Consider the following 14,564-nt stretch of genomic DNA (forward strand, 5'->3'; position numbering starts at 1 on the left):
TCGTCTCCCGCAAGGCCCAGGGGTCTGGCCGTGCTCAGGTGACAAAACAAGAAAGTGTCCTTTATTGGAACCGCTCTGTGCCCAGCACGGTGCCCGGCACATGGGAGACACTCGGCCCCGGAGTGTCGGCCGCACCAAGTCAACTCCAGACAAAACGCAGACACACTTAGGTGTCTGCAAACACGTACTTCTCACGAGCCAGGTGCGGTCACAGATGCGCACCGACATGACTAGGCGGACAGGTGAGCCGTGCTCTCTCACGTACAGCAACGATCTGCTCTCTGGTGCTTTTCCCTGGGGCAAGGCCCCACTTGGCTTCCTTCACAGGCTGATAAAAGCCAGTGGAATCCTAGTGAGCTCTGCTGACCCAACAGAGAGAGACGTCGGAGTGCCAAGCATTTGCTTCCCGGCCCAGACGTGAGTTTCACATTCCCAGAGACAGCAGGCCTCCAACCCCACGGGGAGCTCACTGGCCGTCAGCTTTGCCCCTCGGCTCCCAGGGGCTCGGACAGCGTCCACAGCCCCAAGAACAGCAAGCCCTCATTTCACGAAGATTCCCTGCACCCCCAAAAACATGTCTCAGTGACACCCGGGGGAAGCCCAATGTTAAAAATCTTTCCTTAAAGCAAGCACCTCCCTGCCTCTGTGTCCGTATGTCATTTCTGCTCTTGCCCCAAGGTCGTGGAGAGAAACAACTGCCATTCTCCACCCTCCTCAACCCCGCTAGGACACGCTGACCTTGAGGACGGCTCCAGTGAAACCCCCTCCATAGATCGGGATGTATCATGCTTTTGTCTTTTCTTTCTGCTCCTTCTTTCTTTTCTTTTCCTCTTTCTTTCTCCTTTTTGTCTCTCTTTCTCTCTCTTGCTCACTTTGCCTTTCTAAAAAAGGCATTCTGTCTGCGACTTCTGGCCTTTCGGACAGGGCGAGGGCCGTGGGGGGCTGAGCACGGGCGTGGGCAGAAGGACCGTGCAACAGCGGGCACTCACTGTTGTTCCGAATTCACCTCTTTGGAAGAAACACGCTCACGGAACGTCGCAAAGAAAATGCACAGCGGCAGTCTAGAGCGTCCCTGGGAACGTGAGCAGCCTTGCACACAGATCAGGGGACATTCTGAAAGAGCACGGTCGCTCTTCGGAGAGCCCAGGGCTTTGGAGACACACCTGCCCCCTTTCTACCTGTACCTCTAACCTGTCTTCCCCCGAATCTTCTATCCACCTGCGTCTCGCTCGGCTGTCCTCCTGACCAACTAGTCTCGCCGACGCCTCTTCCCTTACACGCACTCGGGGACCCATGCCATTATTTACAGGTGGGCACTGCAGCTACCGTTCAAGGTCTATGCAACCACGCACCTCGGGCGACAGCCTCCTCCAGCTTGTTTCCACGGCTTCCCCCTGAGGCTCGGGGGGAACCGCATGGACACAGCAGGTCCCAATTCCTTCGGGTCTGTCTGCTGGGGCCGTGCCCGGAGCACTGTGGTGCTTCGGCGGGAGGAGACACAGGCGCGGCGGACATGGAGCAGCCGACGAACCGTTACAAGCACCCGGGAAGTGACTTCGTTTGCACTTTTGGACTCACCCTGGGAAAGTTCTCTGAGGCCTTCTCATTCGTCTGCACGCCTCCTGCAAACCACCCTCCACAACACGTCCATCAGTCTCCAGAACTGGGTGACAGCGGCATCTAAAATAATATATAAGCCACGCCACCCAGACCAGGATGTGACTTGGCGCCCGGTCACCACCTTGAGGCATGAGGACTCAGGGCTCCCCTCCTGGTCCTACAAAACCCTGCCAGCTCACGGGGGCCCCTTCAGGTCCCTGAGCCCCAGAGGCTGTGAAGAGAGCGATGGGTCCCCATGGGGGCAAGGATGCCCCCGCCTCCTGGAGCACTAGGCAATGTCTGGACTTATTTCTGGCTGTCCCAGTGGAGGGGGGAAAGGGGTCCTCCCAGCAGACACCGTGTATTCTTTCTAAGGGGACCATCCTCTGCTCTGTAGGACGTTCAACGGCATTCCTGGCCTGACACTCACCCAAAAATGTCCCAGACACTGCCCGCACGGGGAAATGCCAGTCCTGGTGAAAGGCCGGTTTTCCAATCTATGTCTCCTCCGAGTCTGAGGGCTGGCTCGTCCCCCAACTAGTTACACTCGTTACCTTCCCTACTCACCGCGAGATGTGAGAGAAGGAGCTACGTTACAGCCATCTTTACGACAACACTTTCAGGCGTTTAAAATAAAATCACGTCTGTTATTCAAACACCACTCACAGATTTTACTGCCTCTTCCAGGAGGTGTGTTAGAAAAGGAGAAAAAAGAAAAGACAAAAAAACCTCACACCTATTATTCATGGACGAAGCCAAACATTTATTTGCCCGTGACACTCTGCCACGGTGGCTCATGCAAGTCTGTCCCCTCACGTAGGCCGGCGGCCTGTCTCCTCCCCACGGCATTCACAAAATAACTTTGTTGACCCCGGTGCATGGCCAACTGTCACCACGGTTAGAGGACAAACCCCGCAGGGGCCGGCTTCCTGATTTTGCAACTCTCCTGAAGTTCAGGAGAGTGACGGATGGAAACCACTGAAAAATGGAAAGGAAAATGACCCAGAACCTTAGGCACGACATCCTCGATGCTCACTGCGTGATCTCCTGGTACGATCTCATGTCACCTCACTGACAATCGTACCAGGGAGTGGCAAGATGGCCCAATGTCAGTGTCGAAACCTGGCTGTTTTAAACTCACGCTGCGACCAAGCCACTGGGGCAGCTGGGACGAACCCACGGCATGAACTTCGGTTTATAAAAAAGAACCTCACGTCTAGCCTGCGAGTGCTGAGCCCTTTCCAACCTTGAACTGCGCCAGGGATGCTGGTCCCGGTTACACCTTCGCTTCCATTGGTGCCTGCCAACTTCTCCTCAAAGCCAGTGTGGCCTGAAAGGCAGCCCGCCCCCCTCGCCTTTCTGAGGGCCATGCAATCGGCGCCTCTACGCAGGGAATTATTTAGTCGCCGAACCCTCTGAAAGCGAGATGAACACCGGGACAGGAGAGCTGTGTACGTTTCCAACAGGAAACGATGGGGGCCTTCCCGTCCGCCGGGCGGCCAGCCACCACACTGTCACCAGAGGGGATGGATGGATGCTCAGTAGGGCCATGTAACCCGATCATCCTCCAGGTGGCTGGACCACTGCCCAGCTGCCGTGGCCTTGGGCGAGCCATGGACTTGACCGTGTTCCATCAGGAGAAGCAGTGGGTGTGTCTCTGAGAGGACAGGGAAGGGAGGAGCAGCTCAGAACCTGCCGGTGGCTTTCCCACCTGCCACGTCCCCACCGTGACACGCCAAAGCCACCTCGCTGTTAAAGGGATCCTCACGCTAAACCTCCTTCCTGTAAACTCATTACGAATCAAGTCCGGCTGTGTCCCCACAAACGTGGGCAGGAACTCACCTCCGAGGAGAGAGACTTCGCTAAGTGGGCAGTTCACCCAACGCGGGCTAGACACCCTAGAATCGGGGGACTTGTCGGACTCGACTGTGACTTTGCTGGGAAACCTCTGACACCATGACACAGGGGTGGGAATGATTTCATTAAATGCAAGGACGGAAACCGTGGATTCCTAGGTGACGACTGAGGACGAAGAGCCGATTGGGGCATTTGGAGGGATGGGGGAAGGAGGACAGGCTGGGAGGACACTGGACCCTGCACACACTGCATGATGGGAAAATAAAATAAGCCAGAAGGGATGACAAAGTGATGCTAGAGAAAGATCCGTTCCCTCCTGAATCCGATGGGCGTAGAAAAGGTGTAAAGCCACCATCGTCTATATGTGCACCCTACCAACAAGTACCGGGCTCTCAAAAGCCATCGTACCTGAAGCGCATTCCTCAAACACCCCGCGACAATTCCTTGAGACTATAGTTCATTTCGTTGGGGTTCTTAGTGTCTAGGACAGGCAAAGCCACACACACCCAGAGTAGAAGAGAGGTTACCAGGGGCCAGGCAAGGGGACGCGGAAGGGTGACTTACTGTTCATCGGGTGCAGTGTTTCAGGGGTGATGGCAAAAAGGTTTTCGGTATAAACGGTTGTTTCCACAGCACCGTCGACGGCCCTAATGCCAGTGGGCCGGATGTTCACACGTGATATTACATACGTGTCAGCACAACGCCCGAAAGCACAGACAAACATGTGAGTGCCCGTAGACACTGTCACAATTCCTGAGTGGTCTCTCTGTGACCTGTGACCGGGGGGGAAGTCCCCCAAGTGAAAAGCAGTGGCAGACACACTACAGGGTGTGTGAGGTGCAGCTGCCGCCTCCAAATGCCAGCAGGGAGCTCTGGGCACGCGGTCAACAGCTTGGTCAACAAACACCCAACCGTCCAGGACAGCTCTACAGAAGGAAGCAATAGGACTCAGCCAACAGCAAGGACATGACGTCAACAAATGAGAAAATTCAAAAGACGTTTCAGGGCAGGAACAGTAGAGAAACACAACGGTCTGTAGAAGCAGCTGCAAGAGTGCTTGCTGTTCTCTGCGGCATTGGCGATCTGGCCCCGTGGGACACAGCGTCAGTTTGGCTCCAAGAAACGCTCACCCAAGTTCAGACACAAACAAACAATCCACATCAAAATGCCTTTGTCTGATGCAAAGTTTCATCTCATGTTCCTAGTCGGAAGGGTGTAGACTAGGAAAGTAAAGTCGCAGCTGGTGCCCAGGTGACCAAGTGACCTGATTTTACTCCCAAAACGGAGCTGGCTGGTTCACGGCCGGTGCTCGGGGCCAGCCCTGACCCCTGGGCATTGTCCCTTCTCCGAGCTGCACCACGAGGCCCGTGCCCCAGACGCGTCCTTGGAAGTCAGAGTCTCAGCTAAGCACCTCCTCTTGTGAAACTCCAGAAACCTCCTGAGTCATCCAGCACTGGCTCAGCTGTCACCTCCCTGACACTCTTGCAGGTGCCCCCCGGGAACCCATCAACACCCAGCAGGAGGAAGCCCAGGGCCCTCCTGCCCCGTGGACGGGGCGGGCTCTTCATCCTCTCCGGCGAGCCCTGGCATTGCGGTAACCTGCACAGAGCCAGCAGGGAGCGAATCATGCAGGAACTGAAGGAGAAGCCTCAGGAGACTTTGGCTCGCCTAGGACCCCGGGCGCAATAGGAGAGCGATGGGGCTGTCTGGAGAGCGGATAGTCAGTAGGGCTGAAACTAGCACCCCCGCTGGGAAAGCAAATAGCCGGATAGTCGGTAGGACTGAAACTAGCACCCCCACTGATAGAATGATCACGTTCTGTTTCTGTACCCCACGTTTGTCACGGACACAAGAAGACCCTAATCTATATATTCCCTAAGAATCCTTTGTTTGGGGCTCAGAATTTGGAGATGACTCCTCTGGGCCCGTGCAGGTAAAGGAATAAACCCCGTACTCCAGAATCCCTCGGTGTCTGGTCGCTTCATTTCCCCGCAACAGAACCAAGGCATTGGCCCCACAACAACACGGATTCACCTCGCCCAGAAAACATTTAAACACAGGCTCCGGCAGAAGTAACGCCTGCTTGAGCGTGGTCGGCAGGGTCCTTGTGTGGGTGCCGTCGTGTATAGTTTTAACTTGAGCATTTCACCCAAACATGGTCATACGGTGTGCTTGAGTGAGATACTGTGATGCTATAGAGTCACGTTTATGATTTTGTAGTTAAAAAAAGGACATTATTTGTAGCAGACTCTGTATTTAGACAGTGCTGGGGATGGGGTGGGGTGGGGTTGCCTCTTCAGCTCCTTGCTGGTGAGCCTAATAATCCCTGGAATGTTCTGGGGCAGAATGGGAACTTGGCCTGCTTTTTTGTTTTCTGGAAAAGGCAAGTATTTTATTTATTTTTTAAAAAAAGAGTTTATTTATCTTTAGAGGGGAAGGAGAGAGAAACATCAATGTATGGCTGCCTCTTGTGCGCCCCCTGCTGGGAATGGAACCATCAACTCTTTGGTTCCCAGGCCCGTGCTCAGGAAGAACTCTGCCTGCTTTTGACTCAACCCGGTGGACAAGAAATGGTTAAACCCATCGGTTACCGTGTGTGGGGCCCTAAGAAAACAATGGGCGACCCCACCCAGCGTGGCTCGGTTGGTTGGAGCGTCGTCCCACAGACCAACCGGCCGCAGGTTCAGTTCCTGGCCGGGGCACATACCCAGCTTGCGGGTTCGATCCCCAGGCGGGGTGCGTATGAGAAGGCAGCCAATTGGTGCTTCTCTGCCACTTTGATATGTGTGTGTGTGTGTGCCTCAAAAAAAAGAGCTATAAAAAAGGGTCCTTGGGTGAGGATAAAGAGAAAAGATGTATAGACATATACGAGCCAGAATGTTTAACAGGCCTGTCTCAGGTGGCCTGGACGGACGGTGACAAAGAAACTCTGAGTGACTACGACGTCAGGTGTCCTGTGAGAGGGGACTCTGCACTGCTCACCCATCTGGGCTGCAGTGCGCAGGCAGACACTGAAGAGGGCTGCCTCTGTGTGCCCTCTGCTGGGGAGGGAAGGGCAGAGGAGGGGCGACCAGGCAGGAGCCACCGGCCTGACGCTGCCCCCACACCCAATCCGACAGCAGTCTGGCCCGAGAGCGCTCCCAGCACCGCTGGTGCTGGACTGGGATATTGCAAATTTCATGTCTGTTACCGCTCTTTGCATCCTATTGTTGGGGAGATGGAGTCTGCTACAGAGTAGCCGCTCCAAATCCCTGCTGAAAAGGGATTTATCTGGCACCTCCCTCGCCTCCCCTGGGGTTTTATTTTCCTGGGTAATTCACACATTCACAAATATTTAGGGGGGGGAGAAAACCAATAAACAAAACGTCTTTGCTTCAAGGAATTTTACATGAAGTAAGATCTGAAATCCCCCGGAGGCCTTGGGTTTTGCAGGAAGCTTATCTCGGGAAGGATTTCCATTTCGCTTCTCGGACAACCGTCTCAGGGACCTGAAGGCCCTACTCAAATCCACAGTTTCTGCCCACAGGATGGGCAAAGCCAGGCATGGCCGAGTCCCTGACCCAGCATTATCAGTGCCTTCGGTGCTGCCAGCTGCCTGAGCGCCCTGACGATACATCCGGGGAAGGTTCAGTCTCCCTGAAAGAAGCGGCTGATGCAATCCCATTATTCAATTTGGCCGGGAGCAGTGTGCCTGCTACGGCCACCCCTGTGTCCGGCCAGGGTGACCCGTCTGCGCCAGAGTACTGGGCATCCGCTGCCTGTTCCCCTGAATCGCCCCTTTCCACCCGGCACCAGGGCAGCCCTCCACTCTGGGGGTCCTTTCTGCACTGGCCCAGTGTGGCTGAATCACAACCCCTCCTCCACACACGTGTGGGTGGGACTAACTAGAGGACGCCCAGGACTTGCACTTCTCAGCATCAAGGCCATTGGTTTGGGGGCATTTGGGGGGCTGGGAAGCGGGCACAGGTCAGCACTCGCTGTTAAGAACGCCAACCCGTGATCCAACATGCAGGGTCTTCCACCGAGGCCTGAGACGCCCCCTCTCCCGCCAACCTGACCTCCACGCTGGGTGCCCTCCCCACATTCGGCATGTACGAGGCCCGGCCCTCTCTGCTGGGCTTCTCCTGCACCCCCACCTTCTGCTACAGGTTCCGGGGGGGGGGGCGGGGGGAGAGCAGACTCGCCCCAACCTCCACAAAGCAGACCTGAGGCCTTGCTTCTGCCGCTGGGGACCCGGAGAGGTTGCGCGGGCCTGGCCCCCTGAGGCATCTCAGCTCGCGATCCTCTCTCAAAGGGGCCCCATCTCGCAGTCTCCGAGGACACGTCCCGCACCGGAAAAGGAAGGAAGACACGGGGCAAATATATACCAGGCAGCGCGATGCATTGGGCAGCTAATCTGTCCACCCTGGCAAGGCACAGCGCACAATTTATTTTTTTTTAAAGATTATGTATTTGTTTATTTTTAGACAGAGGGGAAGGGAGGGAGAGAGAGAGGGAGAGAAACATCCATATGTGGTTGCCTCTTGAACACCCCGTTACTGGGCACCCGGCCTGCAACCCAGGCACGTGCCCTGACTGGGAATCGAACCGGCGACCCTTTGATTCAGAGGGAGGCGTTCACACCCACTGAGCCAGCCACACCAGCCAGGACCAGAATTTCTTTAACCAGAATCCAACAACTTGGCACGGCTGCGGCGTTTTGAGATTCCCCAGGGCCTTAAACCCACCTGCTCCCTCGCCGATCTGAATTTCATATGAGATTAATATTCCACCTACACCCGCTGACAGACACAAATGGTGCCGGGGTGCAAAATGACAATATCCTTCCTAAGTAAACACAGTGAAAGGGAGTGCAGCCGAAAACATGACATTTGCAGCTGAAATATGCCGTTGGGGCGGAATATATAATTTGTAAAGCCAACACTGTGGGATCGATCACAAAGAAAAATGCCTTTGAAGGACACGTAAAAAACCTTAAAGGTCAGTAAACACCCTGTCCTTCAGCGCGGCTGAGCGCGGGGCCTCCAAGGGGCAGGTCTGGAAGGAAAGCACCCGGTGTGTAATTAATCTGAAAAGGAACGATAAAGACGGTAGTTATCCTTAAATTAAAGCAGCAACAGAAAGAGTCAACGCAGCCCAGCAACTCCGCCAGGAAGTCTCCTTGCCCTGAGGACTGGCCTGACCCCTGGAATCTTTGCTTCCGGGTCACACAACAAAAGGGGATGGCAGAGCCTTGGTTAGTGGGAAATTCATAGCAAGCTAGCTGTGTGATTTGACGGACTGGAGAGTGACACCAGATGACCTCCACTGCCGCAGATCATAAACATTCTGGAGTGGGGTCTGAACGGTCTCGATGAGCTAACTTCACGTTCTAGGCCCACCCCCAATGCACTCCCTCCCCCGTACAAACGGGAACCAAACCCGTGCAGCGGCCCCCGGTTGCACACAGGAAAGAGACCCCCATTCTCTGCTGCACCGTGAACAGGCAAACCCACACCCACCACTCGCGGGGCTTCCCACCAACGTGTCTGACGCAGGCACTTGGACTCTGCTGCTAAGTCAAGTCACAAACTCATCGGACGTGCAAAGACACCCAGGTGAGTAAGTGAAGTTGGCTCAGGACTCAGCTCAGCACTAGCGATGATGCTGCTGCTGCTGCCGATGCCCCCAACACCACCAAATGCCAGGACAACGTCAGATCCCAGCTCTGACTTTTGTGGATCAGGCTGATGTCCCCGACTCACATTTTGGGACCACTGACAGTCCTTTCCCGTAAAGATAAGACTGTTTGGTACTGACCGCAAAGGGTCTCCAAAGTGCGTGCACTTGAGAAGTCACGTTCCGGGAGGAAGAACAAGGAAAGCCCATTCAGGCGCAGCAGGTGGGAGGCCGCTAAGGGCACCTGGGACACAGTCCCCAAGGCCGCGGAGCACGGAGTTCACAGCCCGGGAGGCGAGGGCTGTAATTCGAGGGCGGACACAATGCAAGCCCTGCCACGCCGTCATCACGAGCCAGGCACACGCTGGGTCCAGCGCCAACGTGTGTCTTTGTCAACCTCACACCTGCCTGCGGTGGGGGAGGGCACACACAAACACACCATGGAATAGTGCCGAGTCTGATACAGGACGGGGGTTCTGAGACGGATGCATGGGAAAGACACGGGGCCCAAAAGCTGAACAACTGCTCCTGCAAGGCCCCCAGGGCGGTCCGACTCTCACACTGCACGGTGAGGGCCAGGGCCAGAGCCCGGGAAAGCGGGAGCTGTGTCATGCGGACGCCGTTGCAGCATGAAAAGATGACGAGGAAGTTCTGGAGACTGTAGCCATGATGGCTATGCAACCTGAATGTACCCGGGGCCCCCGGGACACACTTCGAACTGTGCCCTTCAAAACAATAAAGACACCAAATTGTATGTGACGTGAGCTTTATCACACACACACAAGAGTCCTCTGTAAATCTGACTTCAACAGGTATTAACTCAAGTCGCGATGTTGCAGGGACAGTCTCTTCTTTGGGGACTACTGTCATGCCATGGCTTCCATTAAAAATTGGCTGGTTATTCACAAGAGTGTCTTAGCAAGGTGGCAACTTTGAGGAATTCCATAATTATGGTAAGTAATTCAATTCAGAATGACTCCTGACCATAAAACACAGTTCCACAAATTATTTCCCTTTTTAATAGATGTTTAATACAAATACATTCATTCATTTAAATTAAATGAATAAATTATTATTCACTTATTATACAATTTTTGCGATAAATTAAGTAATTTATGAAGTTAATGATTTGATAAAGTTAAACCGCATCAAAACAACTCCTTTAACATCATATAAGTTTGATTAATATAAATTGAATAAAGGCAAACTCGATTGATGCCTATGAATTAAACATCTAATCACATCAAAAACAGACCATATTTTATCGTGTATAATGAGCACTTTTGCCCAAATTTTTGAGGGAAAACTACAGATACACATTATACATGGGCAGTACCTGGAATACCTTGTATCTGTTCTCGTGTTTTGTAATTATTTGTTACGTAAAACTTCTTGCACCGTAGTATGTAAAAAATAAATGCGAAGATTCCTTTATAATACAAAAACACCCCAAGGATCTAAATATAAATAACTACAAACTGAATTAAAACATTAAAGCGAAAGATTTTCTTTCCTCTGAAAGTTTGGGCCAAAAAGTGTTTGTGCGTATTATACACGGCAAAATGGGACATTTCTTGATGCAAAAAAAAAAAGGCCAACTTAGGAGTGATATGCAGGTCTATACCCTTACGCTGGTCTAAATCTCTAGTTATTTTGGGTACCAAGGCCACTGTGTTAGGACCCAAAGTATGTCATTCGTTACTGTGGCACTTTCTGTTCCACAGCTGCTCAACAACTAGAAAAGGGGAGGGCGGGAAATCTTTTAGAAATGCCACATTTTGGGCACCTGCCAACCAGCCCCCGCCATACTACTGAGGTCTGGGGCCAGAGAATTCTGTGCTGGGGAGAGGGTGGTGAAGACTGGCCGGTGCCCGACAGGATGCCCAGCCCGGCAGCACCCCGGGTCCCCACCCTCTGGCTCTCAGAGTCTCATCCTCCATGCTCCCCGCATCTGACAATCAAACGCGTCTCTCAGAGGAGAAACAGACCCAGCTGAGAACTATCGTCCCGAATCAAGACAGAGATATTTCAGGAACTTCCCGGAACGGTGGGTGCTGGGGAAAGAAGGTAAGAACAAAGATGCCTGGAAGGAAAAAGAGGACTGAAGAAATCTGCACCGCAGAGCGGAAGGGACGGAAGCAGGATGGCCTGTGTAAACAAACGGCACGTGCTCCAGCGCTTCTCATCAGCGGGCCACCTCGAGGAGTGACCGGTCCATCGAGTTATCCGCACGGAGCGCACGCCTCTGAATCAGCGAGCTCCTGGTTCCCAGAGCACGCAGGAAGCGGTGCTGCTTTCGATCAGACAGATCAGCAACACCCGTGTACCCTGCCGCCCCCGGGACTGCTGAACCACCGCTCTGAGGCGCCACCTTAAGGCGAAACCCTGCCCCCCACAAGTGGTTCCGTCTTTAACACAGCAGGCGGCCCAGCTGAGAGCCCCCTGTCGGCAGATGGTCCACCTGAATCCCCCTGTCCCAGTTGGTTCTCCTCATGAGATGCAGTTTCCTGACTGATTCCACCAGGAAACGCTCCAGGTGCCAGGCACCAGCTCCCTCAGGGTCACGGCACCTTTTGATGGCAACGACCTCAATCCTCTGTCCCCCCCACCCCACCCCGGGACCTGACGAATAGAAAGTGATAGGTGAAGGTTGGAAAACTCTCGGCGGAGAATTTCCAGGTCTCCACCCAACGGTTTGAAGGAGAGTGCTCTTTAATTCACAGCGCCTGCTTGGGATAAGAGATATTACGAAAACAAACCAAAGTGCTAATTTAACAATTAAAAGCAAGACAAGCAGTGAGAACCGGCCACCTGTGCCAGCTCCTTAGCCCCGCCCTCCCCAAAAGAACAGCAAGCGGAGACAAAGAGCAGAAGGCAAGGGCTCAGAGTGAGCGGCGCACACTCAACACCCACACCACACTCAGTGTCTCGGGGGTCCTCCGTGTCTTCCATGGAGAGCGCCGGGGACAGACAGCACACAGGTGGGGTGACCACCAGGAGACTCAGAGCCGTAGTGTCCTGGGCTGGACCATGGGGGCAAAAACAGCCGCAGCCTCCCCGGGCTGCAGGCTGGGAGCCTCAAACCAGCACGTGGTCCCACGGGAACCTGCGCATGCCCCTTTGCCGCGGCTCCCCGTGCACCAACCCCAGATGCAGAGACCCCAACGCCCTGCGCACAGGAAGGGGACAAACTCTGCTCCTGCTCAGCACCGAAAAGGCACGGGCTGGTGCGCCCTACACGCCTGGGTTGGATGGCAAGGGCTTCGGGTTCGCCGAAGAAAGGCACTCCCCAGAGGCCGCAGGCCGCAGGCATCCACTCGCGAACATTCCCGAAAGGCGGAAATTAAGAAGCAAGGAGAGCCCAGTGGTGGTCAGGAAAGGGTGACCCTGACTGGGAATCGAATCGCTGACCTTTCGGGTGGCCGGCTAGCGCTCCAGCCACGGAGCCACCCCGGCCAGGGTCGGCTTCCTCCTTTTGAAAAGGTGGTCTGCTCATGGGAGCGGTTATCGCTGGGGGGGGACCACTTTCGCCACTTTTTGTGGGTCTCGCATGATCTCAAAATAGAAGCTTCGAACGGAGCACCGTCTCACAGACGGACAGAGAAGCAAAACGCAGCCTAGTCACTCAACAGACAATGCAAGAGAGTGCCAGGGGCAACCACATGCTTGGACCCCAAAACCGCGACACTGAGTAGAAGGGATCAGCCCCGAAGAACACGATTCCACGCATCGGAAACATCCAGAACGGGCAAATCCACAGACCGCCGGCTGCCGGGCGCCGAGCGCCCAGGTGGGCGGGGACCTGCCGATGGCCACGGAGGATCTGCAGGCGGTAATGAAGTGTTTCAGAAGGTACTGCAGGGATGGGTGCACAAGTCAGCAAACACCCCTCCCACCCCAAAAAGTGTGTGCTTCCAATGGGGGAACTGTTGCTATGTGGCTCCAGCTCAGTGAATGGTAACAAAATATGGCAAGCTGTTTCAACGTACGCCGGGCCCCTGCATTCCTGATGGGCTGTCCCTGTCAGGCGCATCCAGGCGGGCGCAGGTGGCGGCTCTCATCCTGACAGTCAGAAGGGAGACTCCCGTGGGCAGGTGTGAAGAAGGCCCTTGACCCTTTGGGCAAGGTCAAGTGTAAAGAAGGAAGGCCCTTGTCTTTTTCTCTACATCATTTGTTTCCTGTCACTCCCCTCTGCTCCACTAACGTGGTTTATCAATTTTCCCTAAAAAAAAAAAAAGAATGCTTTCTGACTCCCAGTTCTTCACCTTTCGCCCTGAGTCTGCCAGCTGGAACACACTTTTTCCGCATGTGTGAAAATGCCACACCAGCAACCCCCACGAGGAGGCTGTGCCTTCCTCGGCGGCTCCGGCACACACTGGCACGCCCGCCCTCTGAGTCCCCACAGCAGAGAAAGCCCACGCCACCTGCGGGACAGCCATGTGGACACCGGGCATCCGGACACGGAGCACCCGTCCGCGCCACAGCCCCGTGCCTGCCTCTCTTCACACAGCCGTCATGCCTGACCCCTACAACGAGGGCCGACCTGGCTCAGCTTCCTCTCTCTACTGCACAGGGCTCCAGAAGCAGCGGGTTCACAGAACGGTCACACGGAAGATCCTTCCCACACAGTGTTCTGGAAAGGCTCCGTGAGAAACGGCTTCACTGTCAAAGGCGTGAACTGGAGCCCCGGCCTGGGACTCTGCGTCTGACAACACCCCACGCAGGGCTCCGACAGCGGGGACCGCCGCCCAGGCCACGTGTCACGAGGGTGTCACGAGGGTGTCACGAGGGTGTCACGAGGGTGTCACGAGGGTGTCAGACGTGCTTTTCACGCCCCACGCTGGCGGGTCCCCAAGGAGCGTCACTGCGGCCTGTCACCGCCCTGCACGCGTTCTGAGAGCAGCCCCAAGACAAGAGGGGCCTGTCGGAAGGAAGCCTCAGATGCTTCTCATGCATCAGCCTCCAGAGGACAAGCAGAAGCCTCGAGGACAGAGGGGAAAGAGACGAGAACCAGCAGCCCTGTTCCAGGGAGCAGACACACCATCACCGTCCACTGCATTCTCTCCCGCGAAAGCTCGATACAGCGTTCGTGACGGCCGGCTGCAGCGGCCAAAGCACCAGAAGCGGAGACCTTCACATGTCGCCGATTCCACGGCCCACGACCCTTGTGGCACCATTTCCCATCTAGACACAGAAAAACGGACAGGGGTCTCCGGCACACGCAGGCACCGCACGAAATCCCTTCCACGACTTCACTTACTCAGAGCCACGCGGGGGCCGATCCCCTCTTCCTCCCAGGGGCCGTGTTCACGCCGCTCTTCCGTCTTCCGCTACCTGTGAATGGAGAACACCCACAGTGAAGCACGCCCGACGGTGCACACACCCGTGCCTCTTTGTTCCCCAGGCTGGAAGCCACCCGAGTTCTTTCCTCGGGAGCTGAAACCAACCAC

General features: G+C 55.0%; 1 protein-coding gene across 9 annotated transcripts in view; it reads right to left on the reverse strand.

The window, feature by feature from the left end:
* Positions 1-14,564, reverse strand: part of TBL1X (transducin beta like 1 X-linked) — a 124,300-nt gene that overhangs the window by 58,306 nt on the left and 51,430 nt on the right. For 8 of the 9 annotated variants that reach the window (XM_037157572.2, XM_037157570.2, XM_037157568.2 and 5 more), the window contains exon 2: positions 14,375-14,448. The exons of the other annotated variant lie outside the window; for it this stretch is intronic. The gene's annotated coding sequence lies outside the window, so the exon portion shown is untranslated. The remainder of the gene's footprint in view (positions 1-14,374; positions 14,449-14,564) is intronic. 9 annotated transcript variants of the gene reach the window in all.

Source organism: Artibeus jamaicensis, unplaced genomic scaffold (genome assembly GCF_021234435.1).
Source record: "Artibeus jamaicensis isolate MK-2021 breed Jamaican fruit bat unplaced genomic scaffold, CSHL_Jam_final contig_859, whole genome shotgun sequence".
NCBI lineage: Eukaryota > Metazoa > Chordata > Mammalia > Chiroptera > Phyllostomidae > Artibeus > Artibeus jamaicensis.